Below are 9,137 nucleotides of genomic sequence, written 5' to 3'. Positions count from 1 at the left end.
ACCAAATCCAATAAACACACACACACACAACAAGGCTTGGGAAGCAAATATGCTGATTTATACTACTATAAAGCAGAGGCAGACGACTAACACAGTCATTACCACAAGGGGGATGCAGTTCGACAGTTCGACAATTTATACCTATATGAAGTTAAGTTTGAGAATAAGCGCAACAGCAATCAGAGTGGCGCAGCGGAAGCGTGGTGGGCCCATAACCCACAGGTCCCAAGATCGAAACTTGGCTCTAATAATTTCTTTTTCTATTTTTCCAATTTTGAAAATTCCAACTGTTTTTCATTGAGCTAAATCTGTATTTGTTTCGTTCTTTTTCTTTCACTCGTTTTGCTGCATTTTGTCAAACTACATACCGAGCTGATCATCTTTTCTTGCTTTCCTCAAGCATAATCGGGGTCTGAATTTTAACACTGGAAACTATTAATATATGAAATGTCGTTCCGGAAGAGCAGGAGCGAAAGCGGAGCCGTTCTCAACAAGCCAGCATTGACCATGGTTCCACCCCAGGCTCATTAGTGCACGAATGATCAGAATTGACCATTGTGATCATCTGTGTGTGCATACGCTAGCATTTTCAATACAACATGCTAAAAGCAAACCTGAACCTGTTTTCGCTTTATCGTTCCTCTAGTGGCTGCTTCTCATTTCACCTCTTATTGACTGCTTGGTTCGGTTTCGTCGACCCCAACTCACACAATATGCAGAAGTTTCTAGGACTGAATTAAAGAAATTGTTTCTAGGACTGAATTGAAGAAATTAGCAAAAGCGAATATCTGCAAGATACAAGCATTATCTGAACTCACATTTTCCCTGTACATATGCAATAACATGTGCATTTACACAAGTGAAGGAACCTGTGCCAGATGTGGTTCAACTTAAGTTAACTGAAATCATACATGTGTAACAAAATAAACATGACACCTCTAGACACTTAGATCTTCAGATTACCTGGACAAAATTTACTCCCAAAACCCAACAAACACACGCACAGAAGGATGCACAGCGGCACTTGGGTAGCAAATATGCTGCTTTATACTAGTACTATAAAGCAGAGGCACACAACTGGCACGATCATTACCAAAGGGGGGATACAGTTCGACAATTCGACAATGGTCGGGCTCAACAAAATAATCCAAGAGAGCTGAAGCTTTGAACTAGTAATGAAGTGAACAGTCTATGTCATATGTAAATGGGATACGGGGACACGATTATAAAAAACATCTGATGGTTTATATGCAGGAGAAACAAACAAAACAGAGACCACCTCTTTCCATGGAGACCTAAGCCAGACCACAAAAGGACTTTAAGTAAGCCAGACCACAAAAGGACTTTAACTTTCTCTCCATATTATTACCTGGGTTCTTCTGAACTATTGCTCTTGCAGAATCAAACATCTTCCAGGGAAGAACAAAATCACAATCAGCTTCATCGCCTGCCATGTTATCATCATCCTTGTCATCACCGGTTTCATCCTCCTTATCTTTGCCATTTGAATTTTGCCCGGGCAAGTGACTAAATCAGTATTTACCATAGGGTAAAAGCACATAGAAAAGGACCATCAATTACTATAGAAATAAAGCACCATCAACAGAAAGCACATAGAAAACGCATCATATATAAAACCTCAGTTAATGGCATGCCCCTAGAATTCATACATGTGCATGTTTAGTTCCAATACAATGCACCTAGAATACATACATGTGTCTGACTTGTTCCAGTACGATACACTGGAATATCAATTGATACATTCATGATAAATCTCCAGATTATATCAAAATACATGTCTAGAGCAAACCAAGGACCACCAGTGCTTGTTCTAGTACAATACGAAAAACAGCCAATCTTAGTCGATGGTATGCACTTTGAATACGTATCAAAATTAGTTCTAGTACAACATGTAACGACCCGTATATTTTCACATAGTAATTCCACCTTAATTAGATAATTAAGTAGAATAAATTAAGAAAATACATTTCAGATTTCTTCAACCAGCATAACCACTCAAATATATATTTATATTCACACACCTCAAACAGTACAGTTGTACAAGTGTATTACAAATCTTTGGACAAAAGTATAGGGAGACCATACTATGCTAATCTATACAGCAATGCCACACCAAACTTAGACCAACACAAAATATCTTTGAGTCAACTAGGACAACAGGACACAGTTGAGACACACTGACCACCACTCTCACGTGCACAATATATTAATAGTCAATTGGTCAACAGTATAGTCTATGTATGGGCTTCAACCTTCAGCCAATTAGAAGCTAGCACCTGTGAGAACAATGGAGAAGGGAATGGGCTGCCATACCAGCCAAGGGAGATGGATTTCTGATATTAAGAGGGGAGAGAGCAGGGCAAGCCATTGCCAAGACCTCACTCATCTCCATTCTTCCAAATAGCCAAACCAACAGCTTGTCTTCCCCACCGTCTTCATCTCTCTACCTACAACCAACAAGAATCCAAGAGCGATAAGTGAAGATGGTGACCTGAGCAATATTGGAGATCGAAGGGGACAGGCTAGAGCAAGAAGCTAGCCTACTGGACTGGGGTCTGGAGGTAGGAGCAACACTAGTAGGACCAACAGAGGGAGCAAGAGAAGAAAGGTGAGCTCTTCTTCTTCTGCCATTTCTTTAGTATTCACAAGCACAAAGAAGCCAGCCCAGATGCACATACAAAAGTATCCCAGTGATCCATACGTGCACACAAATCACAGCAAGAACATCTATCTCTGTTCTTGGAAGTAACAGTATAAGAAAGAAAGGGGATACAGCCTCAAATAAGTAAAATAAAATGAAGCAAGGTATTTGTACAGCATCACTACACAAACATCTTGCACAGGAGGAACTGGTTCAGTACACACACATGCACATGAGACTAAATTAATTTACTAGATCTGAGAACTTGAGCATAAAAAAATAGGGAGAGGAACAAGGGCATCACTAACCTGCACATATGCTCGATCTGCTCCATGGCTGCACACTTGAGCGTTAACCTGCACCACCCAGCGGCACCGCGGTCATCAGCGCCGGCGAGTTCAATCTGGAGCAGCAGAGGAAGAGCAGCCCCAACAAGAACATAACCTGCACGACAAATCTGAGAGGGGATTAGAAAGTTTGGGGTTGAATCCTTGGGGAAAAAATTAGGGATTTGGACCAGGGGGGGAGAGAGAGAGAGGAAGATCAGGCAGCGGCGGAGCAGCATCTTTCCATCGCTGGCGGCGGGATCGATCTGGACAAGGAGCAGAGGAACCAGAGGAGGGCATCAGCGACTTGTGTGCTGCAACTTATGTGCTCGTTCGCTTCACAACTAATACTTGAGTACTAGTACTAGTACTAGGAGAGAGAGAAAGAGTCACTTAGCCTAAGCTGAAATGTCACGTACACTCTCAGGATATTAGTACTAATTAGCTAGTTAGATGCCATCTCAATAATGCTAGCTACCCAGTACACACTACACTGATACATATCAAATATCTGGTATAATAATTTTACAAGTTTAAACCTTGGTGACCGTAGGATGACCACACTGCACCGGCGTATTTTATTCTTTAGTTATTCACTCGACTTAGTCTCGGTATATATTTGCCGAACTGCAGGAAGCGAGTACAGTCAGGAGAAGGAGGCGCTACGGAAGCAAACTGAGTTCGGGGCTGAATACGATAACTCAGGCAAGCTCTCCTCGATCATGCTGAGTAGAAATATTTTTCCCAAAACACTATTCACTACTATCTTATCATCAACTTGCATAAAATGTTTTGGTAATAAATTGTATGGAGTGACTGTTGACAAAGAGTTGGGTTAGCTGATGGAGCAGCTAATTGATTGATTTTTTTATTTTTTTTATAATTATTTGGTGGGTAGAGGGTGCCCTGGATGGACATATTACATACTGGAAGGTGGGGCCCTCTACATATGGCTAGTATATTAAGATTAAATAACTTTCACTCGTTTTATGCGCCGTACTACAACCGTATCAACCATGGTCTCGTCAAAGACGAGTTGAGCCCAATATCATCAAGTTATTATACTCTCCACATGGGTAAGTAGTAGTAGGATGGGCGATGAGTTCCCACGCTAATGCCGGATGGGTGCATTAGCAAGCGCTATATATTAAGCGTTGGTGGAGTGCGGGTTCCGAAACCTGACACAACGGCTAGTGACACTAGCCGGGTGGAGATATAATATACACAATGGGAAAAAGCTTTATGTTCTGAACCATGTCTCACATCTAAGGAAATGCAGATGGCAATTATGGTTTCGAGCTCTATGGGTAAAGTGATACGAACTCTGCAGAGTTAAAGTAAAACATGAATTCATGCCAGTCTCTTGGATTGGGGGCTACGGGGACCTATTGGTGGTCTATCTCGCAGTATGAGTGTTTGATAGCTTTTATAAATTGAAATGAACTTCTGCAACAAATGTTTACTTTGAAAGGTGTTGAGTTGAGGTAGGACTTGTTGATTTATATTGAGCTATCATGAGTGTTGCATTTTGCTATTTGAGCTTGCTGAGTACTTTATACTCACCCTTGCTATTAATCATCTTTTTCTTAGAGCAAAGCTTGTATGAGAATCCTACTGGACCAAGTGAGGAGAGCAATGGTGATGGCTACAACTACACAGGGGACCTAGATGTGGATCCATCTAGTGCTATATACGATCTGGATGCCACATATGGGGGTTGGGATGAATAAGTAACTATCATCTAGCTATGTAATCCAGGAACTATTTTTATCACCACCTATTTGGTACTGCTAGTTGGAACTCTAGTGTTAGGAGATGTAATAATTTGGTGAACAAGTGAGAAGCCTACCTGAGACTTTTAGCCCTGCGTGGCATGGTATTGTAATATAAATTACCATCTCTAGCTATTCCCTGTTGCAAATCTCTGACATGGATTATTATTTGACAAAACAAGATTTTGTCAAGAAATAATTCAAGGACTAGTGTCATTATCTATAATAATAATGACATGGGTCGTCACAAACAGCTGAATATTGATACATTCATAATAAAGCTCAAAAGTATTTATTGAACTACATGAGCGCAAACCAAGAACCAGTGATGGTCATCTCATCTCAGCTTCTACCCATTAATTTTACATCTGAAGGAAGTCCAGGTAACAGCCACTTGCACATAAACCCAATCATACAGGCTGTCACAGAGCGAGTACCATGAAACTCTCCATCTCCTCTTGAACAAGAAGGTACAAAAGACCACCCAGAGACCAAACACATATCCAGAGCCCATGGCGAGGAAAAACGAAACCAAGTCGTCGCTTGCATCTCCGTGATTTTCTCCTGGAATTGGCTTGGGCTGTGACGAACAATTTACAGAGAGAGGAGGACCGCAGAGGCCGGGGTTGCCAATATAAATAGATGCAGGGTCTTCGAGTGTTTGCAGTTGATTTCCAGTTGGTATGTTTCCTCTCAGATTGTTGTAGGACAGGTTCAGGCGACTCAATGACGTGAGGGCCGATAAGCTTGAAGGGATTCCACCAGACAAATCATTGTGTGATAGGTCGAGCGACTCCACTTGCATTAAGGCACCAACATTCTCAGAGATTTTTCCATTGAAGTTGTTCCATGATAAGTTCAGGTTCTTCAATTCCATAAGAGTGCTGATTTCTTCAGGAATCTCTCCGGTAAGACTATTACAAGATAAATCAAGATTCACCATATATATGATTTCTCCTGTGTATAATCGCTCTTGACCTTTCATGAGTACTGTCAAATTCTCAGTATAGTGAACTAGTTTATTTTCACCAAACTGGAACAAAGTATTCAAGGCATACCAAAGATTACCAGAGTTCCGTCTTGCTTGTCTCATGCCTGTGCAATTACCAATTGATCTCGGTATGCTCCCTGATATATTGTTGTACGCAAGGTCCAAATATTGCAGATTAACAAGCTTCGTAAGCTCAACTGGAATGTGCCCATAAAACATATTGGATCTGAGTCGTAAGATTGACAAAGACAGTAGCTTCTCCCCAATCCATGCTGGCAAAGCCCCAGAGAATTGATTAAGTCCGAGATCAAGAAAGATGAGTTTGGGGCATTTTCGTATAAGTGAAGGAAATTCACCCGAGAGGTTGTTGTTTCTGAAACTTAGATTAATGACACTCAGGTCTGTCATGTCTGTGTTGGATTCATTGACTAGGCAATCAGTAATTGACCCATTGAGATTATTTCTTGATAGATCTAACAACTGCAATGATTCCAACTTGCACAAAGAAGATGGAATGGCGCCAGAGATCATGTTGTCGTATAGAACAAGTGTTTCAAGCCATGGCGCTCCAAAGTCTGATGGCAATGGTCCAACTATATTGTTCTGACTGAGATCCAGTCCCATTAGATTGTCGGGAAGCTTAGGTATTGGACCACCAAGCTGGTTAGAACTGAAATCCATTTCTTGTGCACTCATAAATTCCATTGTTGATGGGAGGACTCCTTTAATCTGATTATCTCGAATATTGAGAAACCCAGCTAAGGAAGCTGATGACCAAAACCAATCTGGTACCATGTCATTGATGCTTGTGTTTGATATATCAAGACCCCTTACTTGTTTTTGCCATCGAAGCCACGCTGGAAATTTAGGCCCTAGCTGGCAGGACCGAAGGTAAATTTCTCCTAGACTAAAAGGAGGAACCCAAGTTGGACTAACTGTGATGGCTATGGAGGTATCTGACAAATCCAATGTGTATAACATCTCTAGACGTGATAAATGTCCCTCATGTATGACCCCATCCAGGTTGTTGGAGCTAAGGTCCAACATTGCTAGATTTGTGAGCTCCCCTAACCACACTGGCACATGACCACTGAGTCTGTTATTACGGAGCTCTAGATGGCTGAGGTTGATTATGGAATCTACTGGTGTAGTTGGCAGGCTTCCAGTCAGACTGCAGTTTGATGCATCTAGTCGTTGTAGTTTATTCTGTGAACAACTGGGCAATCGATTTAATAATTCTTGTATACTCCCATTGATATTGTTGTATGGAAATCCTAATAACTCCAAATTACATAGGTTCTTCACACTGGAAGGTATCATACCCACAATGGAGGTCATATTACCTATCTCATCCGGAAACGGGCCATAGAAACGATTGCCCGAGATATTTAGATGCTTGACGCTACTTAAATCCCAAAACCAGTTGGGCCTGCTACTCTTATGGAAGTTGTTTTCTGAAAGGTCGAGTGTTTCAAGAGATGTCAGGTTTGAGAGCAAAAGAGAATCAGGGGTATTTCCAAGTCAGCAAAAGGGAAGACGAAGAACTTTCAGAGTTGGAAGCATGTTCACCACCGGAACCCAGTGAACAATTGTACTGAGGTTCACGTAGGTCATATCCAGGTGCTCAAGGGAAGTTAACCGTGATAGCCATGTGACATCCTTGGAGTACGTGCAAAGAGGACAGAGGTATGAGTTATCAAGATTTAAGTACTGTAAGTTGGAGAGATTACCCAGATGTGGTGGTATCCTTCCAATAAACCGTGACTTTGATAGGTCAAGATATCTCAGCTGATGGAGAGAACCCATGAACTTCGGTATTTGTATCTTGTGAAACCTGTTGCAGCTGAGGTCGAGATAGCGTAGATGCTGTAAACCAAGCAACGAGGAGCTTACGTTGCCTGCTAGCATCTGCCTACTCTTGTCGCAGCTTTCGAAGTAACCAGGGCCTCGGAGATCGAGCATGACAACATGGCCGGTTCTGTTGCTGCAGTAGACGCCCTTCCACCGACAGCAGTTGTCACCCTTCCAAGATGAAAGGAGGTTGCCAGGGTCTGATAGACCTGCCCTGAAGGCAAGAAGGGCAGACCTCTCACCGGCAACGCAGCTGGGGATCGCGTCGTTTGGATGCAGGGCAGATGTGCTGCCCTCTGTGGTGCTCTTGGCTTGAGTGAACAAGAGTAAGGCTATGGCTATTTGGATGCAGGAGAAGTGAAGTGTGTCCATTGGAGATTTTGGCATGAACATATGGTCTTCTTTTCTCCCGGGTCAGTTATATGTTCTTCTTGGTCCACTGGCATGCATGATAAGTTCTCCGTCGTTCCAATAGTTGGTGTCCTGACTGTTGAATTTTCTGTGATGTTTGACTGCTTACAGTGACATTGGAACCGAAATTTCTTCTGGTTGATTTGTCATTCATATACAGGTACATGGACCCTGGTTAGGTGTAAACTTCAACAGCACTGATTTGCATGTGGGTTGCTGGTGGCGCAGTTTTTCCGCAACTAGTTGGCTTGAGGGTCCAGGTACTATTCGTTTGAGATTTGAGATAGCAATACCAATGAGGACTTTGGGGCTTGGAATTTGTGAAGCTAGGTGCAGTTTTTCCACAACTACTTGGCTTGAGGGTCCAGGTACTACTGTCCAACGCAATGAATTGTTTGGAAGGAGGCGACCTTGCGACCTGGACGCTGGCGACGCCGGTGACGAGGACGATGAGCAGCCACTCAGCGACTCCTTCCTGCTCCCCTACGTCTGCGTCCGGACGATGGACAGTGCTCCTGCCGGTTCCTCAAGAAAAAAAGAGAGAGAAAGAGAGAGAGGGAGATCTGTAATCCGTGCCCGTGCTATGCTAGTAGTGTCTGTCCCTCTTTTATCTGATTGATTCCTTGTCAACTCTTCCATGGTTAGGTCTTGGTGCAGTCTTCGTGCAAGGTGCGCTGAGCTCCACCGCATGGAAAGACGGGATGATGTCGGCTAGGAGCGAGCCACCCGTTTTCTTCGTGGGATCAGATGGTTGCGGTTGTCATTTGGCGCGCCGTGTCACGGCTCCGGGTCATGCTTGACCTTGTATATATCAAACCTTGTTTGTTTTCCCTTTGTTCGTTCTCATTTGCTTAAGAGTTGGATCTGCAAGGGCTTCAGTTTAAGGCCAGGCATGTGCCTCTGCTCTAAAAAAATTGGCTACTGCCATTGAGATGCAAGCTGTGTAGGCCTCTCTCCCTCTCTGTTTTCTTCAGCGTTTCAGAGGAGAAGCAGAGTAACTGAAAACAGAGGAGACAGCAGTACAACGAATGCCTCAACATTTTTACTACAAGATTCAGTTGCCAACACAACCGACTTAAACACTCAACCGTCAGACCAAACACATTCTGTCACGTGTGCAAGTT

The 9,137-nt window shown here is 42.9% G+C and overlaps 1 long non-coding RNA gene and 1 pseudogene across 1 annotated transcript; both read right to left on the bottom strand.

The window, feature by feature from the left end:
• Positions 1–1,024: 1,024 nt before the first annotated feature.
• Positions 1,025–8,028, bottom strand: LOC119323423 (annotated as a pseudogene).
• Positions 2,010–3,350, bottom strand: LOC119323424. The gene is made up of 2 exons (XR_005156296.1): positions 2,971–3,350; positions 2,010–2,468 (listed from the first exon to the last, which is right to left on the bottom strand). It is a non-coding gene; the product is annotated as an uncharacterized LOC119323424 (long non-coding RNA).
• Positions 8,029–9,137: the final 1,109 nt, after the last annotated feature.

The sequence above is a fragment of the Triticum dicoccoides genome, chromosome 6B, assembly GCF_002162155.2.
Source record: "Triticum dicoccoides isolate Atlit2015 ecotype Zavitan chromosome 6B, WEW_v2.0, whole genome shotgun sequence".
NCBI lineage: Eukaryota > Viridiplantae > Streptophyta > Magnoliopsida > Poales > Poaceae > Triticum > Triticum dicoccoides.
Note: the sequence above shows the minus strand (reverse complement) of the source record. Positions and strands in the feature narration are given on the sequence as shown.